The sequence below is a fragment of the Hylobates moloch genome, unplaced genomic scaffold (genome assembly GCF_009828535.3).
Source record: "Hylobates moloch isolate HMO894 unplaced genomic scaffold, HMol_V3 SCAFFOLD_9, whole genome shotgun sequence".
NCBI lineage: Eukaryota > Metazoa > Chordata > Mammalia > Primates > Hylobatidae > Hylobates > Hylobates moloch.
Window position 1 is genome coordinate 40,015,512 of NW_026652284.1, and position 22,516 is coordinate 40,038,027.

Here is a 22,516-nt window from a genome sequence, read left to right on the forward strand (position 1 = left end):
GCCTCTCAAATAGCTAGGCCACAGGTGCGTGCCACTGTGCCTGGCTAATTTTTCTATTTTTTGTAGATGTGGGGGTTTCTCCACGTTGCTCAGGCTAGTCTCGAACTCCTGGGTTCGAGCGATCTGCCTGCCTAGGCCTCTCAAAGGGATTACAGACATGAGCCACTGCACTCAGCCAAAAGTGTCCTTGTTTATGCTTGCGAGCACTTTTATGCTGAAAGGAAAAATTATACATTGATAATAAATGTAAACAGCAACTACACATGGCTCATAATTTCTAAGATCCTCTTTTTAGAACTGTAGATTTTGAAATGCTTGGTCTTACGTTAAGCACCAACATTACCTCCGACACAGGTCATGGGTCACTAAGGGTTGGGCAGACAATCAAACTCTTCAATTTCTCTCTTATTGGTCTCTTTCCCTCCTCAGGTTCTCTTTCAAATTGCTGCAAAATTTTCTATTCCCAAACACACACTTAGAACACACTCTGCTTAAAGGTGTATAATGTCTCCATGTTGCCCTTGGATTTCACCAGCTCAGCGGTGAGGCCAATAGCACACAGTCCTCCCAGCCTTCCATTCCCGCACTGTGCACTCTATTCTTAAGCCATAGGGAACTTTATGTGGGCTCTTTGATGCCAACAGGTTTGGGCATATTCTTTTCCTTTATTTTAAAATATACTGTCTTACCTATTTTTTTAAATAAGAGCTCTATTAAAATATAATTCACATACCATATAATTGACCTCTTTAAAGTGTACAGTGCAATGTTTTTAGTAAATTCACAGGGATATGTAAACATTACTGTGATCTAATTCTAGAACATTTCCTTCCCCCATAGAGAAATTTGTATCCACTAGTATTCACTCCTAGGCAAACACAAATCTATTTTTTGTTCCCTATAGATGTGCTTTTTCTGAACTTTTCATATAAATGGATTCATACAATATGTGGTCTTTTGTGATTTTTTTTTTTTACTTATCATAGTGTTTTCAAAGTTCATCCCTGCTGCATCATGGACTTCATTCCTTTTTATGGCTGAGTAATATTCTATTGTATGGTTATACTTCATTTATCCATTTATTAATTTATAAACATTTGAGTTTCTAGTTTTGGATCATTTTGAACAATACTTCCAGAAATATTCATATATTTCCTGTCTTTTGTATTTGGTTGTATCCCAGTCATTGTTCAAGATCCAACCCAAATGACAGCTTCTTTATGGAATCTTCCTTGATCTTTCATGAAGTTACTTGCCTCTCCCACCTTCTTCATTCCCATTGTGCTCACTTTGTGCTTTGCCCAACATCTCTGTCCTCTCTCAATTGAGAGCTTCCCAAGGGCAAGGGCAGCATCTCCCCATTCTTTATATCTGCCCTGGTGACTGGCATAGTCCCTGGTCAACAGACACATAGATGTTATCTGTTGCAAGGAAGGAAGAAACGAGGTAAGGGAGAAAGGAAGAGAAAGAGGATGCAGAGTTTTAAAATAACCTTTGTTTTAAATGGATCATAGTGCTATATTATCTGGAATTCTTGATGTCAATAGTTAAATGAACTGTTGAAGGAATGAGAGAAGGGGCTCTTTCGGACAGAAATAAGCTCATTATATTGTTAGCACAAAATTGGGAGACTTGAACAATTTTATCATGTTTCCAATTTTTATCAGGACAGAAATAAAATGTGAAACTAATGACAGCAGTGAATCGGAAAATTAAATATACACTAGCTGTAAATAGACAACTTTATATTGTAGCAATTAGTCATAATAGCACTCTTTAACTTGTGTTTGAAAAAGATGCCTTTTTCAATTCAGAACTTCCTTGGGTAGCTCTTTATCTTGCCTCATTTATTATATAGTTGGGAAACCATTTATAATATATGAAACATGTAGAATATATATATGGTTTCATATGGAGCATATATACGAGATTTGGCAAGGACATTCAAGAGGGAAAGGTCTTTTTTAACCCTAATGAGAGAAAATGTACATTAAAATATAGACATATAAGCGTGTCTTTTACAGTGAATGTGACAACTGTTCAGTTCCACAGACTTGGAATAGGCAGAGAAGAGTAAATCTGAGACGCTGGAATCTGTTGTCACATTGGAAAGACTCAACGGAGCCCTTCTTTAGAGGGAATGGGGGCCTGGGAGGAAGCCCCATCTTGGCTGCACCTTTATCTAGCTATTTAAAGGCTGCCAAGGGAGACACCTGTTGGAAGTGGAACATAGACAACTGTCAGTTTTCAGAAAAGATCTGGGTTTTTATTATGTGTGGCTCCAAGAGAGACAATGGGGTGATTTCAAAGCAACAAAGACGAATTTACTTACTCTTTACCTTCCCTGGGGCACATTCTAAACTCTAACTGCATCATTTCCTTTCTGCTGTTGCTTTTGCTAAAGTACATGAGTTATGAACCTGGCTTGGTGAAAAATGCAATGCGATGCTGAGGGCAATAATCATTACTGATGGACTGAAAGCTAATAGATGTCTCCAGTAATAAGAATAAGACTTACAAGTCACTGGAACCTGTCACGGGTAAGGGATTTTGCTAACTACTTTACGTGTGCAGTCTCTGTTCATAACTACTGCATTGCCCCAACAAAACAGGAATTTCTCTCCCTAGTTTTAAGGAAATAAATGAAGACTTTGAAAGATTAAGTCCATTGTCTTTCCTCCATCCATTCATTTTATCTACTCTTTCAAAGATTGCTAAGCAGAGTATCTACATTTTAAGAGACACATGTTTGAGCTTTCAGTTTGTCCATATCCAAACCAGCACCTTCTATGCTTTGGATCCTGCCCCCTTGCATCTTCTTAAATCTTGCTCTGTCATTTATTTTGTCCACCTGTAGCATCAAAATATTTTCTATTCTCACCATGTTAAAATCTTGCTAACTATTACAAAACAGCTTTTAAAAGTTATGTTTGTCCCTCCGTCTATCTCATCTATCTCTTTCCATTTGGAGGCAAACTTCTTAAAACGCTGCACACTCATTTCCACCTCACCACATATTCATCCCTCAACCCTCCGTAACTCACTTTTTTTCTTTTCCTTTTTTTTTAACTTTCATTTTAAGTTCAGGGGTACATGTGCAGCATGTGCAGATTTGTTACAAAGGGAAATTTGTGTCATGGGGGTTTGTCATACAGATTATTTCATTACCCAAGTATTAAGCCTCGTACCCATTAGTTATTTTTCCTGATCTTCTCCCTCATCTCACTCCCTACCCTCTGATAGGCCCCGGTGTCTGTTGCTGTATGCATCCATGTGTTCTCATTATTTATAAGTGAGAACATACAGTACTTGGTTTTTTGTTCCTGTGTTAGTTTGCTAAGGATAATGGCCTCCAGTTCTATCCATGTCCCTGTAAAGGACATGATATCATTCTTTTTTACGGCTGCATAGTATTCCATGGTGCATATGTACAGCATTTTCTTTATCCAGTCTATCATTGGTGGACATTTAGGTTGATTCCATGTCTCTGCTATTGTGAATAGTGCTGTAATGAACAAACATGTTCATGTGTCTTTATAACAGAATGATTTATATTCCTTTAGGTATATATGTGGTAATGGGATTGCTGGGCTGAATGGTATTTCTGTCTTTAGGTCTTCGAGGAATTGCTACCCTGTCTTTCATAATGGTTGAACTAAATTATACTCTCACTGAGAGTGTAAAATCCTTCCTTTTTTTTCACAACCTCTCCAGCATCTGTTAGCCATTCTGACTGGTGTGAGATGGTTATCTCATTATGATTTTAATTTGCATTTCTCTAATGATTAGTGATGTTGAACTTTTTTTCATATAATTGTTGGCTTCATGTGTGTCTTCTTTTGAGAAGTGTCTGTTCATGTCCTTTGCCTACTTTTTAATGGTCTTGTTTTTTTCTTGTAAATTTGTTAAAGTTTCTTGTATACTCTGGATATTAGACCTTCATCAGATACAGAGTTTGCAAAAATTTTCTCCCATTCTGTAGGCTGTCTTTCTCTGTTGATAGTTTCTTTTGCTGTGCAGAAGCTCTTTAGTTTAATTAGATCCCTTTGTCAATTTTTGCTTTTGTTGCAATTTCTTTTGGCATCTTCATGTTGAAATCTTTGCCCATGCCTAAGTCCTGAATGGTACTGCTTAGGTTGTCTTCCAATGTTTTTATTGTTTTGGGTTTTACATTTAAGTCTTTAATCAATCTTGAATTAATTTTGATATATGGTGTAAGGAAGGGGTCCAGTTTTTGGACCATTTGGACCAGGGCACCATTTATTGATATAGGATCACATCATCTAAAAATAAGGATAGTTTGACTTCCTCTCTTCCTATTTGAATGCCCTTTATTTCTTTCTCTTGCCTGATTGCCCTGACCAGAACTTCCAATACTATGTTGAATAGGAGTAGTGAGAGAGGGCATCCTTATCTTGTACTGGTCTTCTCTTCTCTTCTCTTCTCTTTTCCTTCCTTCGTCCTTCCTTCCTTCTCTTCCTTTCTTTTCTTTCTCTTTCTTTCTTTCCTTCCTTTCTCCTTCCTTCCTTCCTTCCTTCCTTCCTTCCTTTTTTCCTTCTCTCTTTCTCTCTTTCTTTCTGTTCTAGGGTACCTGTGCCCAACATGCAGGTTTGATACATAGGTATACATGTGCCATGTTGGTTTGCTGTACCCATCAGCTCATCATTTATGTTAGGTATTTCTCCTAATTCTATCCCTCCTCCAGCCCCCTAGCCCCTGACAGGCCCCAGTGTGTGATGTTCCCTGCCCTGTGTCCAAGTGATCTCATTGTTCAATTCCCACCTATGAGTGAGAACATGTGGTGTTTGGTTTTCTGTCCTAGTGATAGTTTGCTGAGAATGATGGTTTCCAGCTTCATCCATGTCCCTGAAAAGGACATGAACTCATCCCCTTTTTATGGCTGCATAGTATTCCATGGTGTATATGTGCCACATTTTCTTAATCCAGTCTATCATTAATGGACATTTGGGTTGGTTCCAAGTCTTTGCTATCGTGAATAGTGCCACAATAAACATACATGTGCATGTATCTTTATAGTAGCATGATTTATAATGCTTTGGGTATATACCCAGTAATGGAATTGCTGGGTCAAATGGTATTTCTAGTTCTAGATCCTTGAGGGATTGCCACACTGTCTTCCATGGTGGTTGAACTAATTTCAGCTCTCACCAACAGTGTAAAAGTGTTCCTATTTCTCCACATCCTCTCCAGCACCTGTTGTTTCCTGACTTTTTAATGATTGCCATTCTAACTGGCATCACATGGTATCTCATTGTGGTTTTGATTTGCATTTCTCTGATGACCAGTGATGATGAGCATTTTTTCATGTGTCTGTTGGCTGCATATATGTCTTCTTTAGAGAAGTGTTTGTTCATATCCTTTGCCCACTTTTTGATGGGGTTGTTTTTTTTCTTGTAAATTTGTTTGAGTTCTTTGTAGATTCTGGATATTAGTCCTTTGTCAGATGGGTAGATTGCAAAATTTTCTCCCATTCTGTGGGTTGCCTGTTCACTCTGATGGTAGTTTCTTTTTCCATGCAGAAGCTCTTTAGTTTAATCAGATTCCATTTGTCTATTTTGGCTTTTGTTGCCATTGCTTTTGGTGTTTTAGTCATGAAGTACTTGCCCATGCCTGTGTCCTGAATGGTATTGCCTAGGTTTTTTTCTAGGGTTTTTATGGTTTTAGGTCTAACATTTAAGTCTTTAATCTGTAGCTTTTGCCCATTCAGTATGACATTGGCTGTGAGTTTGTCATACATGGCTCTTATTATTTTGAGGCATGTTCCCTGAATACCTAGTTTATTGAGAGTTTTTAACATGAAGGGATGTTGAATTTTATCATAGGCCTTTTCTACATCTATTGGGATAATCATGTGGTTTTTTGTCTTTAGTTCTGTTTATGTTATGAATGACATTTACTGATTTGTTTATGTTGTCACAGGGATGAAGCTTGCTTGATTGTGCTGGATAAGCTTTTTGTTGTGTTGCTGGATTCTGTTTGCCAGGATTTTGTTGAGGATTTTTACATCAGTGTTCATCAAGGATATTGGCCTGAAGTTTTTGTATGTGTCTCTGCCAGGTTTTTGTACCACGATGATGATCATCTCATAGAATGAGTTGGAAACCCATGAGTTTCTATGAGTTTCACAGAAAAAGTTGCTTCAACTTTTTGGAATATTTTCAGTAGAAATGGATTTACTGATCTTTTGAATAGTTTTTAATGTCTTTTTCTCTTTCATTTCAGCTCTGATTTTGGTTATTTCTTGTCTTCTGCTAGCTTTGGGGTTTGTTTGCTCTTGATTCTCTAGTTCTTTTAGTGTGATGTTAGGTTGTTAACTTGAGATTCTGGCTTTTTGATGTGGACATTTAGTGCTATAAATTTTCCTCTTAACAATTCCCTGGGTGTGCTTCAGAGATTTTGGTGTGTTGTATCTTTGTTCTCACTAGTTTCAAAGAACTTCTTGATTTCTGCCTTAATTTCATTATTTATCCAGTAGTCATTCAAGAGCAGGTTGTTCAATTTCCATGTAGTTTTGTGGTTTAGAGTGACTTTATTAATCTTGAATTATAATTTGATTGCACTGTTGTCCAAGAGACTGTTTGTTGTGATTTGTTCTTTTGCATTAGCTGAGGAGAGTTTTACCTCTGACAATGTTATCAGTTGTAGAGGAAGTGCCATGTGGTGATGAGAAGAACATATATTCTGTTGGTTGGGGATGGAAAGATTTGTAAATATCTATCAGGTTCATTTGATCCAGAGCTGAGTTCAGGTCCTTAATATCTTTGTTACTTTTGTGTCATGATGCTTTGTCTAATATTGTCATTATGGTGTTAAAGTCTCCCACTACTATTGTGTGGGATTGTAAGTCTCTTTGAAGGTCTCTAAGAGCTTGCTTTATGAATCTGGGTGTTTCTGTGTTGGGTGAATATTTAGGATAGTTATCTCTTCTTGTCAAATAGAACCTTTTCCATTATGTAATGCCTTTCTTTGTCTTTTAAAAAAATCTTTGTTGGTTTAAAGTCTGTTTTATCAGAAACCAGGATCGCAACTCCTGCTTTTTTCTGTTTTCTATTTGCTTGGTAATTTTTCATTCATCCCTTTATTTTGAGCCATGTGTGTCATTGCCTGTTAGATGGGTCTCTCAAAAACAGCATACCAATAGGTCTTGGTTGTTTATCCGGGTTGCCACTCTGTGTCATTTAATTGAAGGATTTAGTCCACTTACATTTAAGGTTAGTATTGTTATGTGTGGATTTGATGCTGTCTTTATGATAACAGCTGGTTATTTTGCAGAACTGTTTATGTGGTTGCTTTATAGTGTCACTGGTCTGTGTGCTTCAGTGTGTTTTGCAGTGGCTGGTAATGGTTTCCTTTCCATATTTGGTTCTTTCTACAAGAGCTCTTGTAAAGCAGGTCTGGTGGTAACAAATTCCCTAAGCATTTGCTTATCTGAAACAGATCTTATTTCTCCTCTCCTTCACTTATGAAGCTTAGTTCAGCTGGATATGAAATTCTGGGTTGGAAATTCCTGTATTTAAGAATATTGAATATTGGTCCCCAGTCGCTTCTGGCTTGTAGGATTTCTGCTGAGAGGTCCACTGTTATTCTGATGGGCTTCGTTTTGTAGGTGATCTGGCTCTTCTGTCTGGTTGCCCTTAACATTTTTTCATTTCAACCTTGGCAAGTCTGATGATTATGTGTCTTGGGCATGATCTTCTCATGGATTATCTTACTGGGGTTCTCTGCATTTCCAGAATTTGAATGTTGGCCTGTCTAGTTAGGGTGGGGAAGTTCTCATGGATGATACAATGAAATGTTTCTCAAATTAGTCCCATTCTCCCCATCTCTTTTAGGTACCCTAATCCATTGTAGATTTGGTCTCTTTACATAATTCCATATTTCTTGTGGGTTTCGTTCATTCCTTTTTATTCTTTTTTTTATCTATTCTCGTTGCCAGTCTTATTTCAGAAAGACAGTCTTCAAGCTCTGAGATTCTTCCCTCCATTTGGCCTGTTCTGCTGTTGTTACTTGTGATTGCATTGTGAAGGTCTTGAAGTGCATTTTTCAGCCCTATTACATTGGTTATGTTCTTCTCTATACTGGTTACTTTGTCTGGCAGCTCCTGTAATGTTTTGTCATGATTTTTAGCTTCCTTGCATCGAGTTACATAGTGCTTCTTTAGCTCAGTGAAGTTTTTATCTACATTCTGAAGGCTACTTCTGTTATTACAGCCATTTTAGCCTCAGCCCAGTTCCAAACTCCTGCTGGAGAGGTGTTGCTATCATTTGGAGGAACGAGGGCACTCTGGCTTTTGAGTTTTCCACATTTTTGCACTAATTCTTTCTCATCTTTGTGGGTTATCTACCTTAAGTCTTTGAGGTTGCTGACTTTATATGGGCTTTTTTTTCTTTTAATTATTTTAACAGTCTGGCTACTTTTCCATAGGGCTACTGAGGTTTGCTGGAAGTCTGCTCCAGTCCCTGTTTGCCTTGGATTTTCCAGTACCTTGAGGTATCACCAGTGAAACTTGTGAAACAGCAAAGATGGCAGGCTGCCCCTCCCTCTGGGAGCTCCATTCCAAGGTGGTACAGACCTGTTGCTGGCCTGAACATACCTGCAGATTGTGGCTGGAGTCCCTGATTGGGAGAGCTCACCCAATCAGGAGGAACAGGATAGAGGATCCACTTAAACGAGTAGTCTGCCCACACTTTTGTAGAGCAGCTGTGCTGTGCTGAGGTACCGCTTCTGTGTCTGGAATTGGTGGGTTCTTGGTCTCACTGACTTCAAGAATGAAGCCACAGACTCTTGCAGTGAGTGTTACAGTTCTTAAAGGTGGTGTGTCCAGAGTTTGTTCATTCTGATGTTCGGACGTGTTTGGAGTTTCTTCCTTCTGGTGGGTTCATGGTCTCGCTGGCTTCAGGAGTGAAGCTGCAGACCTTCGTGGTGAGTGTTACAGCTCTTAAGATGGCGTGTCTGGAGTTGTTCATTCCTCCTGTCCAGAGTTGTTCGTTCCTCCTGTCCGGAGTTGTTCATTCCTCCTGGTGGGTTCACGGTCTCGCTGCCCTCAGGAGTGAAGCTGCAGACTTTCACGGTGAGTGTTACAACTCATAAAGGTAGCGCAGACTCAAAGAGTGAGCAGCAATAAGATTTATTGCAAAGACCAAAAGAACAAAGCTGCCACAGTGTGGAAGGGGACCTGAGTGGGTTGCCACTGCTGGCTTGGGCAGCCTGCTTTTATTCCCTTATCTGGCCCCACCCACATCCTGCTGATTGGTCCATTTTATGGAGAGCTGATTGGTCCATTTTACAGAGAGCTGATTGGTCTGTTTTGACAGGGTGCTGATTGGTGCATTTACAAACCTTGAGCTAGACACAGAGTGCTGATTGGTGCATTTACAATCCTCCAGCTAGACATAAAAGTTCTCCAAGTCCCCACCTGACTCAGGAGCCCAGCTGGCTTTGCCTAGTAGATCCCGCCAGTGCCGTGCTGTTCATCTGCACTCCTCAGCCCTTGGGCAGTTGATGAGACTGGGTTCCAAGGAGCAGGGGGCAGCACCCATCAGAGAGGCTTGGACCACATGGGAGCCCATGGTGGGGAGGGCTCAGGCATGGCAGGCTGCAGGTCCTGAGCCCTGCCCCGCGGGGAGGTGACTGAGGCCCGGGGAGAATTCAAGAGCAGTGTGGGAGGGCCAACAGTGCTGGGGGACCTGGCACACCCTCCACAGCTGCTGGCCTGGGTGCTAAGCCCCTCACTGCCCAGGGCTGGCAGCACCAGCTGGCCACTCTGAGTGCGGGGCCCACTGAGTCCATGCCCACCCGAAACTCGTGCTGGCCTGCAAGCGCTGTGCGCAGCCCTGGTTCCCTCCCACACCTCTCCCTCCACACCTCCCTTTAAGCAGAAGGAGCCAGCTCTGGCCTCGGCCAGCCCAGAGCGGGGCTCCCACGGTGCAGCAGCAGGCTGGAGGGCTGGAGGGCTCCTCAAGCACAGCCAGAGTGGATGCTGTGGCCTGAGGAGGTGCCAAGAGTGAGCGAGGGCTGCTAGCACGTTTTCACCTCTCACTTCCACCCTCAGTTGGCTTGGGCTCTCCAAAGCCTGGGGGCTGGAATGGCTAAGTTGCTGAAACAGCAAAAATGGTGGTCTGGTCCTCCCTCTAGGAGCTCTTTCCCAGGAAGTTTTCAAACCTCTGTCAGCCAAAGAACATGAGTGGGAGTGGCTGGAGGCCCCGGTTGGAAAGTCCCACACAGTGAGGAGGAATGGATCAGGGACCCACTTAAGGAAGCAGTCGGGCCACACTTTTGTAGGGCAGCTGTGTGGTGCTAGGGTACTGTTCCTGCCCCAGTCAGCTTGGACTCTCCAAAGCCTGCAGGCTGGAACAGCTGAGTCACTGAAGATGGCTGCCTGCCTCTCCCCCTGGGAAATCAAAACTCTCTTGGCCAGAGAATACAAGAGAGGGTGGCTGGAGGCCCTGGTTGGGAGGTCCTGCCCACTGAGGCAGAATGGATCAGGATCCCAGTTAAAAAAGCAGTCTGTCCATGTTTTGGTAGAGCAGCTGTGCTGTGCTGTGCTGTGCTGGGGGATCCCTTTGTGCCCCTAGTCTTAGGATAGTCAGTTTTGACTCTCCTAAGCCCACAGGCTGGAACAGCTGAGTCATGCAAACAGCAAAGATGGCAGCCTGCCCCTCCCGCTGGGAACTACATCCCATCCCAGGTAGGTGCAACACTGTTGGTGGCTGGCTCGATTTCCGAGCTAGTGGGTCCTGTCCTGTGAAGTGCTATGGATGTGGGACCTGCAGATCCATGCTGCTCAGCCCCTTGGATTCAGCCCCCTTCCTAGGGGTATGTAGGAACCTCCTGCCTTGCCTGAGTTGCAATCAACTTTGTCAGGGATCCAAGAGCCAGAGCATATAAAGCTCCTGGGTCTCTATGCCCACCTGAGCAGCTGCTCTGCTGAGACTCCACACAGCTCTGTGGCAGACTGAAGGCCCTGGTGGCTTGAGCTCACAAGAGGATCCCCGATATGTGATTTGCAAAGAACTGTGGGAGAAGTGTGGTTTCCCAGGGTTGCACATTCACTCACCACTTCCCTGCATGGGGGGAGGTTCCCTTGATTCTGTGTTGCTCCCAGGTGGGCCATTGCCTTGCCCTGCTTTTCTCTATTCTCTGTGAGTCGAGCCGTTTCCCCGATCAGTCCCAATGCAAGTATCTGGAAGTTTCAGTTAAAAGTGTTGCGTTTACTCACCCTTTTCACTCTTCTCTGTGAAAGCCACACACTGTAGCTGCTTCTAGTTGGCCATATTGGCACCCTCCTTCCTCATCTTTTTTTCACTACTCCATGGAAAGCACTCTAATCAAAGTCATCGTTAATGTCACGATTGTCAAATAATGCCTAACCGTTCTCAATATTTGACCTTGTGAACCATTCTTTCCTACTTTGAGTTGTACCCTGCCCTGACTCCCATGTTTCTCTTATGTTCTAGTGTCTCGCATTCAGTCTCCTTTGATGATTTACCTTCTTAATCCAGCCCTGAAATATTAGTGTTTTTCAGAGTACAATCATTGGTCTTCTGCTTTTCTTACTCTATGTATTAACTATCTATAACCTTATCTAAACCTGACGACTCTCAAATTTGTATCCACTACTACAATTTCTTTTCTTAACTTTATAATCATATGTACAGCTCCTGGCTGATCATTCTCATTTGCTTGTTCTACAAACATCTCAAAATCTACATGTTAACGCTGGACTCCATACCTTGCCCTCCACACCTACTCTTTATCTTACTTTATCAGCAATGCCACTATATCCAGTCACTTAAACCAGAAAACTGGAATCAATCTAAGCCCCTTCATCCTCTAATTCTCTTCCCACCCTAATTGATCATCAGATCCTGTTGAATCTACTTGCTATATTTTATTTGGAGAACATCTTCTCTGCATTTCTGCCTGTTACTACTTTAGTTTATTTCTTTATCTCTTCTTGCTGTGACGACTGTAATAACCTCCTGAAAGTTCTCCCTGCTTTTAGAGATTTTTCCTCTGCAATTCATCTTTCCCAGGGATATTAAATGCAAATCAAATCATGACATCCCCATAATTAAATTCTGTCAGTGGGCTTCCATAGCCTTCAGGAAAGTCTAAATTGCTGAGCTTGGCAAACAAGGCGTTTCATAATCAGGCTCATGTCTTTCTTTCTAACTTTATCTGTCATTCTCTCCCATAAGCAAGACTCACTCCAGACAACTTAAAGTGCAGACTGCTGGCTTTTAAAGGCACTAGGAAGTGATCCTCTCAGCATGGGCAACTTTGTTCTTTCCTCCCTTGTAACTGTGTTTCCCCACCTTTCCATTATCTAAAAACTCCTTTGGATTTGTGACAGCTTGACCTGACCTCTCCTTTAATCTGAGCTATATTATTTTCCCTCTTCTTTGATCCAATGGTCCATAAATTGTTTCTTATTTATCTTTTATCATAGTATTTACCACACTTTATTCAAAGTATTGGTAAGCTTTTTTCTCTCAGAAATACTTTGTTAATTCACTGATTTGTTGATAATCTTTTATCTTTGTCTCCAGCACACAGCAGGAGTTCAGTTAATATAGATAGCATTATCAAATGACTGAATGGATGGATCTGAGTCTGTTCAAGTGCCCTAGTGGAATCATCTTAGTTTTCTTCTCAATGTTATAGCAGTAGGCTCTTTTATTTCCAAGAAATATGGAGGAATTAGAGGATTTTATATACCTTATACATCTTTATTCACTGATTTATCTTTGATTTTCTTCAATAATAGTATTGCCTATTCCACTCTATTTCTGATTAAAGTAGACTTTGGGTGATAGAGAGCTGAGGTAAAATTTTTAAGAAAATCAGCCACAGGAGAATTCTCATTATTCGGTAAATTAAAGATTGCCCTAAAGCAAGTCCAGTTTATGAGATGCCCTCAGCCTGCTTGAGATCTGAGAATTCTGATGCTGTAGAACGCTTGTTTGTTTCCTGTCATTTATTTCCAAATATCTAGTGTGAGGGAGAAAATATTTTTTAGGAAATAGATTTCTTTATGTGTGTGTGAATATTTCTGGGGAAATAATTTAGATTTAGAGATCTTTAGATAAAATCTTACATTATGTGGTTAAGAGAAATGATGCTTACACATGTGCTAACCATGCATCATATTGGTAAAATCAGTGAGAACATCACAGTGGAGGCTAGCACATTACCTTTGGATTGGAGGCTTTCCTTTCTTCATAAAGTGAAGGATGATGGGCATTTCTTTGTACTAGCCATCTAATTTCTCTGTTCCCTCTTATTTAATGTCCCATGATTGTGTGGTGCTCTACTGTTTTTATTCCCTTATTTCTCCCCTCAAAATTCCAATTTAATATTCCTTACCTCTTCCCCTTGAGAGAGTCTGGAGCAATGTTTTCTGAGGAAACTGAAAAGCTTTATTCTCCATGCTCAGCCTAATGGACATTTTTATTTCTCTAACACGGTCATACCTTGTTCATTCCAATATTTCTTAGAAATCAATATCAATTTAGTTTTTCTCATTTTTTGCTTTGAAGAAAAATATTACTTGCTCATAATTTTCCAGTGTCTTTTCTTATTTATATACAAAATGTGTAAAAGAGCTGTGAGGCCCCACATTTATTAATTTATTTAATACATACTCATTGAGCACCTACTATGTACCAGTCACTTGGAATGCATCAGCAAACAAAACAGAGATCACTTCCCTGTGACCTTACATTCTAGTGAGGGAGTCAGACAATATATAACAGGCACAATAAATATGATTCTTTACTATCTTAATGCTAAGAAGTGTCATGAAACATAAATAGGACCAAGGGAGTCAGAAATATGAAGTGGAAAGAAGATTGGGATTTGAAATAGAACACTTAGAGTAAGCATAACTCAAAAGATTAAATATGGGCAAAGACTGGAGTTAGTAAGGAAAATAAGCCCAGATATCTGGAAATTGGCATTTCTGACAGAGAAAACAGCAAGTTGAGTGGTCCTGGAGTACTGATATGCAAGGCATGTGTGGGCAATAGCAATGAACCATTGTAGGTGAGGAGGAGTATCAGAGAGGCAGGGTGAGAGAAATGAGAGGAGGCAGCTCATTAGGACCTAAGACTTTGCCCTTTATTCTGAGTAGGATTAGAAGCTATTGAAAGTTGTAAATAGATCTGTGATATAATTGGACAAATAGTTAAGAATCTCACTCTGCATGCCATTTTTCAGTAGTTTGTGGAAGGTAAAGCAGAGACAGGAAGGGCTTTAGGAGCACCCTGTAGAATTCAGGTGGGAGACCATGGCAGCTTGGAACAGGATGGCAGACATGGAGACAGGGAGAATTAATTAGGCTACAGATAACTGTAAAAAATTGAGCCTAATAGGACTTCCTGATAATTAAATGTGGAGTTTCAGAGGAAGAAAGAAATCAAAGATGACTCTAAGATTTTTGTTCTCAGTAACCAGAATGATGGAGTTGCCACTGAGATAGGGAAAAGTCAGTGGAGTTGTATGGGAGGGAAAATCAAAAGTTCAGTTTTGGAAACATGAGTTTAAGATGTCAAAAATCCAAGTGAAGATGTTGAGTAGGTTGTTGGGTTGATAAACTCGGAGTTCCCAAGACATATGTGGGCTAGAGATTTAAATTTGAGAATTGTTTTCAACATACAGAGTACATTTGAAGCCATGAGCCTGGATGAGTTCAATAAGAGAGTTCAGGTATGTAGATAAATAAACCAAGACTCTGCTTTAACATTATATGGTCTAGAAAAAGAAGAAGAAAGACACAGAGAAGGAATATAAGGAAGGAAGTTCCTTGTGAAGTGGAAGGAAAACCAAAGATTGTGGTGACCTGGAAGTTAATAGAAGAAAGAATGTCATGGAGAGAGGGGTAGATCAATATTAACTAATGCTGCAGAGGAGTCAAACAAGATATGGTTGAAGATCATTGGAAGATCAACAGAAAGTTCATCATTAGTGACCTTGACAAGTGAACAGTGTTTGGGGCGTGGTGAGGAAAAAGCCTAATTTAGAGAGTTTTTAAGACAGCATGAGAGGAGAGGAAGTGGAGGCAAGAAGTACAGACAACTTTTTCCAGAAATTGTATTGCAAACAGTAGTGGTAAAAATACATCATTAGCTGTTGTGGGAAATAGGGTCAACTTAATGTATTTTTTTTCAATAGAATATGTAATGTTTATTTGGATGCTGTTGATGAAGGTGGTTCATTAAAGAAGAAAATGTTAATGATGTGGAGACATGAAAGAATTCTTAGAAAATTTTAAGAACCTGCCATGTTTTTGGAGGTGACAGGAAGGGATGAAGTCTAGTGCATGATTGAGAGGCTGGCCTTATCAGTAGTGTTTGGTAGGAAGACAGAGATAAGTGTAGTTGCTGGTAAGTTAATTGGCACGGTGGAAGGAAGCTTGAACATTCTCTACTGATTGATTTATATTCTGTGATAAAAACTTTTTTATTGCTAAGAATAACCCACAGAAAAGTACACCAAATATCCATGTACGGCTCAATGAGTTGTCATCATAAGAAGACAGTGCAGCCCTCATCTTGGTCAAACAATAGAATATTGTGGGCACCCCAGAAACCCCTCATATGTTCCTTCATAATCGCCATGCACTTTGTCCTCCATCAAACTAATCACTATCCTGAATTATTACACTACACTTTCGTTTTGAACTGTAAATCAATATAATAATTCAATATGTAATGTTTTGCATTTCTGTCAACTATTATGTTTACAAAATTCACTTTATTGCATATAACTGTAGTATATTTTTTTTTTCTGTAGAGTATTCCATTTTAACATGGTACAATTTAATTTTCCATTCTATAGTTGATGGGCATTTGGATTGTTTCTACTTTTGAGCTTTTAGCCTGATATGAACTTTACTATACAAGCATGGGAGGGGGCATTTTTCTTAAACACATATCTAGGGATTGAATTTCTGGGTCAATGGGTATCCACATTTTCAATTTCAATAGATAAAGACAATCATTATCATTTCTTTGTATCATTTGCACTTCCTTCGGCAGTGTGTGAGTGCTCCAACTGTCCCAAATTCTCTTTAACACTTGTAATTGTTATGTTTTAAATTTCAAGCTTTCTAGTGAGCATGGATTTTGTTTTATATCTCTCTAGAAACAAGTGAAGTTGAGCATATATTCATATACTTATTGGCTATTTGGATATGTTTTTCTGTGAACAATCTACTCAAGTTTCTTGATCATTTATCAATTAGGCTGTCTACCTATTTTCTATCAAAAGATGTTCTTTATATATTGTGGATATGAGTACGTGGCTAGTGATATACAATCCATCTCACATTCTGTCATTTGCCTTTTAATTCTATTAATGACACTTTTGAGGAGTTGAGGTTCTTAACTTTACTATAGTCCTATTTACCAGTTTTTGCCTGTATGCTTGATGTTTCCTATATACTCTAAGAAAATTTTCAAAACCCTTTTAAAAAGATGTTTATTATATTCTGAAATCAGTGTTGATGGTTTTTCACATTTAGAGCTATAATTGGCCTGGAATTGACATGAGATAGGCTCAAAAGTAATTTTTTTCATAAGGAAATCCAATTTTCTCCACATCACTTACTAAAAAGACCATTTATGTCCCACATCTCTGAAGTGTCAGATTAGTCACAAAATAAATATCTATACATGATTTTATAGGTTTCTTGGTCTATATTCCGTTATTGGTTTATGCATTTCTTTTTTCATCATTACCACATCTTGATTAATGTTGCGCTATAATCAGTTTAAAATTGTAGCAGAGTAAATCCTCCTACCGTAGGACTTGTTCTTTAAATGTCTTGGCTATACCTAGCCCTTTGCATTTAGTTATAAATTTTGAAAGCAGTTCTTTAACTTCAAGAACGTAGGATTTTAGTGGGTATTAAATTGAGTATGTTGGTCAATTTGGGGAACAATTGGTATCTTTACAGATAGTGTCTTCCAAAGTATGAAAATGATATATTCCTTCATTAATTAAGTTTTCTTTAATTTCTCTCAGAATGTTTCACATTTGTCTGTATAAGAATCTTACAGATATTTCATTAGATTTATTCTTAGGCACTTCATTTTTTATGTTATTATCAATAACATGTTTTACAATTTTCATTTTCTGATAGTCTGTTTTTGTTATCTTAAAATAAATGTATTTCTGTACCAAACCCAATTCATAACCCTAGTAATTTAAATGTAGATTATTTTAGACTTTTTTTTTGCATACACAAACTTATATTGTGATAAATAACAGTTCTATTTCTTTCCAATGATTATTCCTTCTAACTTTTTCCTATCTTATTGTACTGGTTAGATTCTCCAGCAAAATATTAAATATAGATGACGATAATAAACAGTCTATTTTTATGCCAGACATCAGGGAAAGTTTTAAACTTTTCACCAATACTTATGATGTTGGCTATAGGTTTTACTTTAATCAATTAAGGAAGTTCTCATCTAGTCATAGTTTGCTGAGAGTTTTAATCTTAAATGGATGTTGAATTTTGTTAAACAAATTACCTTCCATTTTGAAATAATCAAATGATTTTTCTCTTTTATTCTGTTCAAATTGTGAGTTATTTTGATTTGTTCTTAAAGGTTAAATTAACTTTGCATTTCTGGAATGAACTCCACTTAGTTGTGATTGTATTAACATTTTTCCATATTGCTATATTAGATTTGCCATTATTTAAAGGAACTTTGCATCGATATTGACAAGTAATTTTGACCTGCGATTTTCCTTTCTTTTAATGTTCTTGTCATTTGGTATCAAGATTACAGTGGTTGTCAATCATGAGTTTTTTTTTTTTTTTTTTGAGACGGAGTCTTGCTCTGTTGCCCAGGCTGGAGTGCAGTGGTGCAATCTCGGCTCACTGCAAGCTCCGCCTCCCAGGTTTACGCCATTCTCCTGCCTCAGCCTCCCGAGTAGCTGGGACTACAGGCGCCCGCCACCACGCCCGGCTAATTTTTTTTTGTATTTTTAGTAGAGACGGGGTTTCACCGTGGTCTCGATCTCTTCACCTCATGATCTGCCCGCCTCAGCCTCCCAAATTGCTGGGATTACAAGCATGAGCCACCGCACCCGGCCAGTCATGAGTTTTGAAGTATTTTCTTTTTTATGTTCTCCAAAGTAATTTCTGTAATATTTCATTATTTTTTCTGAAATATTTGATAGAATATAGGTGCAGCCATCTAGTCTTGAAGTTCTTTTTAAGGGAGGACTGGTGATTATAAATTCAACTTTATTAATAATTTTAGGACTATTCAGATTTTTTATTTATTCTTGTGTCTGCTTAGGTACAATTCATTAACATTTTTCAAATTAAGTTATAAAATTATTTATTGTTAAGTTTTATAGGATCCATAATATTGTCACTTTTTCATTCTTCATATTGTATCTTGCTGCTTTATTATTTTTTGACCAGTCTCACCAAGGAAATAGCAGTTTTATTAATTTTTTCAGAAAACAACTTTGGGCTTTGTTGATTTTCTCTATTTGTTTTTCTATTTTATTATTTTCTGGATTTCTTCTACTTTCATTAAGTTTAATTTACTATGTTCTCTCTAGCATCTCACATTTGATACTTAATTACTTTTTGTCTTCTTTTCTAATACATGCATAACTTACCTCTAAGCATGCCTTTCCATAATACAAATTTTGATATATTGCATTTTTATTATCATTTAGTTCAAAATAATTTCTAACTTATATTGTAATTTCTTCTTTGATCCAAGGGCTACTTTTAGAAATAGAACTCTTAACTTCCAAATTTATGGGAATTTTCCTTTCTGCTGTTTATTTATAGTGTATGTGTCCTAGAGTTAGATAATATACTCTGTGTGATTTTGACACTATGTAATTATTAATGTAGTTCAATGTCAGCAAGATGTCAGAATAGGCCTTTCAAGTGCTTGTCCCTCCTCAGAAATAGAACATCTCTCCATAAATAAAAAAGTCTTCATAAGAGCTAAGGAAACCAGGTGAGAGATTATAGCACCTGGGTATAGCACAGAAATAAGAAAAAAACACCTTGAAAGGGACAGAAGGGACAATTTTACATTACCTGTATCACCTGTTTCCCAACCTTAGGGAGTGCAACATGGAGAGAGATAACGTCCCCTTAGGGAAAGGAGAGAAAAGTGAATACCAGACTTTGTCTCAAACCCCAAAACAGGCCCACCACAGTAAAACTCAGTGTGGGGCAGGCCTCCGTGGCCCAAGACTCAGGCCTTCCCCAGCACTAGGAAGGATCCTGCAGCCCCAGGTTCTGGGCCTGCCTGGTGGACTCAGACTTTAGGCCTACTGATTTGCTGGTCTGACCTCCCTGGCTTTGGGCCTGCTCCAGTGCCAGGCTGGCCCCCACAGACTCAGGCTGCAAGCCGACCCCCAATTTATCAGGCCAGTGCCCATAGATCCAGCCTCCAGGCTAGCCCTGATAGATACAGGCACCAGGCTTTCTCAGTGCCAGCCCTGTCATTGTTGCCTCACCCTTCAGCCTGACCCCTATAGTCCCATATTTCAGCATATCCAGCTTCTAGGCCATCCCAATGGACCCTAGTGCTGGATCAGCCTCAGGACTGTAGACTCATGTTTCTTTCTAGTGGTCTCTGTGGCCTCAGGACTTAGGCCAGCCCTTGCAAAAAGCCTCTAGGCCAGCTCAAACAGACCCAGGCTCCTGGCTGGTTCCTATATCCTCAGGCTCCAGGCCGGCACCTGTGACAAATGTCCAGGTTAGCTACCATGGCCCTAGGCTCCAGAGGATCCAGGGTCCAGCCCTGTTCCAGCAGATTTAGGGGTCAGGCTCACCTAACCAGACCTGGTACCAGGTCAGTATCTCGCATTCCCAGACTGAAGCTCTAGGACCACCCCTGCAGACGTAAAACCCAGGCCTGCCTCTATAGACTTAGGTCCCAGGCCTGCACCAGTGCCATACTAGCCACTGTGGACTCAGATTCCAGGCATACCTCAATGGATCCAGGCTTTAAACCCATACTAGCACCTGGTCAGCTCCTGTAGACTCAGGCTTTAGGCCTAGCCCAGTGCCAGGTCAGCCCCTATGGACCCAGGCTCCAGGCCTGCCCTCATGGACCCAGGCTGCATGCCCAACCCCGTAAATCCAAAGAATCTGTCCACTCCAGTGGATTCAGGTACCAGCCCTGCCCACCAGCTGACCCAGGCACTAGACCAGCCAGCCCAAATATTCCAGCAGCAATTCTGCCATTGGACCACACTAAATGGCCTGCCCAGAATCTCTGGTCATGCCGACTGGTGAAGGGCTTTCCCAGTGGAAAAGACAAACATAGTCTGCAAAGACTTGAATAAGTCCATACTTCTTCAAACGCTCAGACATTAACATAAGGAAACAAGAAACATGAAAAACCGAGGAGATATAATACCGTCAAAAGAACACAATTATCTTTCAGTAGCTGACTCCAAAGAAATTGAGATGTACAAACTGCCTGACAAATATTTGAAATAATGATTTTAAGGAAGCACAGCAAAATTCAAGAAAATATAGAGAAAAATTCAATGCTATCAGGAAATAATAAATGACCAAAATAAGAAATGTAATAGAGAGACTGAAAGTATAAAGAGAAACCAAACAGAAATTCTACAGCTGAAAAATACCATAAATTAAATAAAAAGTGCAATAGGGAGTATAAATAGCAGAATTGATGAAGCAGAAGAAAGTATCTGTGAACTTGAAGACAGGTTATTTGAAAATATACATCCAGAGGAGAAAAAGATGTAAAAAAGAATGAAGAAAGCTCACAGAATTTATGAGACAGCAGTAAGAGGGCAAATATTTATTATAGGAATTAGTGAAGGAGAAGAGAAAGACAAAGGGCATAGAAAGCTTATTTAAAGAAATAATAGTGAAAACCTTTCCAAATTTGGAGAAAGATGTAACTTTCCAGGTACAGGAAGGTTAAAGGTCTCCAATCAGTTTCAGTCCAAATAAGACTTCACCAAGATACATTACAATCAGATTGTCAAAAATCAAGGACAAAGAAAGGATCCTGAAAGTAGCATGAGAAAAGAAGCAAATAACATATAAGAGAGTCCAATGAGACTAGCAGTGGATTGCTCAGTAGATACCTTAAAGGCCAGGAGAGAAAGGGATGATATATTAAAAGTGCTGAGAGAAGTTAAATGTCAATCAAGAATACTCTACTTTGGGAGGCTAAGGTGGGAGGATTGTTTGAGCCTGGAAGTTGGAGACTAGCCTGTGCAATGCAGTGAGACCCTGTCTCTACAAACAAAGCAAAACAACAAAACAACAACAACAAAAATCCTTAGCTGGGCAAGGTGGCACATGATTGCAGTCCTAGCCACTCAGGGGCTGAGGCAGGAGGATGGCTTGAACCCATGAGTTTGATGCTATAGTGACCTATGATTGTGCCACTACACTGTAGCCTGGGTGACAGAGTGAGACCCTGCCTCTAAAATAAATAAATAAATAAATAAGAATAAAAAAATACTGTACCTGGCAAAACTGTCCTTTAGAAATGAAGGAAAGATAAAGACTTTCTCAAGAAAAAACGGAATTTGCCACCACCAGACTTGTCTTACAAGAAACACTAGAGTGAGTTCTTCAAGCTGAAAGAAAAAGATGTTTATAGTAACATGGAGACAAATGAAAATATAAAACTCATAAAGTAAGTACATAGTCAAATTTAAAATATTTTAATAACGTAATGGCAGTGTGTAAGTCAGCTATATCCTTAGTATGAAGGTTAAGAGACAAACTTATTAAAAATAATAGCTACAATAATTTGTTCAGGGATAGATAATATAAAAAAATTTAAATTTTAACATCAAAAACATAAAATGTGGGAAAAAGCAAAGTAAGAAACTTGTTTTTTTCTAGTACAATCAAAGTAAAATTGTTGTCTGTTAAAAATAGCCTGTTATAACTACAAGATGTTTTAGGTAAGATTCATGGTAATTGCAAAGCAAAAACCTATAGTAGATACATAAAAGATAAAAAGTAATAGATCAAAACACATCACTAGAGAAAATTACCTAATCACAAAGGAAAACATTTAGAGAGAAAGAAACAAACAACCTACAAAATAACCAGAAAACAATTAACAAAATGGAAATAATGTCTTTACCTGTTTATAATTACATTGAATGTAAATGTTTTAAAATCTGCAATAAAATGACATAGAGTGGCTCAATGGATTAAAAAAAGAGTTAGCTATCAGCTGTCTACAAGAGTACAAGAGACTCACCTCACCTTTATGGACACAAGCAGACTAAAAGTGAAATGATGGAAAAAGATATTCTATGCAAGTGGAAACCAAAAGAGAATGGGGATAGCTATATTTATATTAGATGAATAGATTTTAAGTCTAATACTGTATAATAAGACAAAGAAGGCCATTATATAATGATAAAGGGATCAATTCATGTCTTTTATTTTCAAGAAGATATAACAGTTATAAATATATATGCTCACAACCTCAGA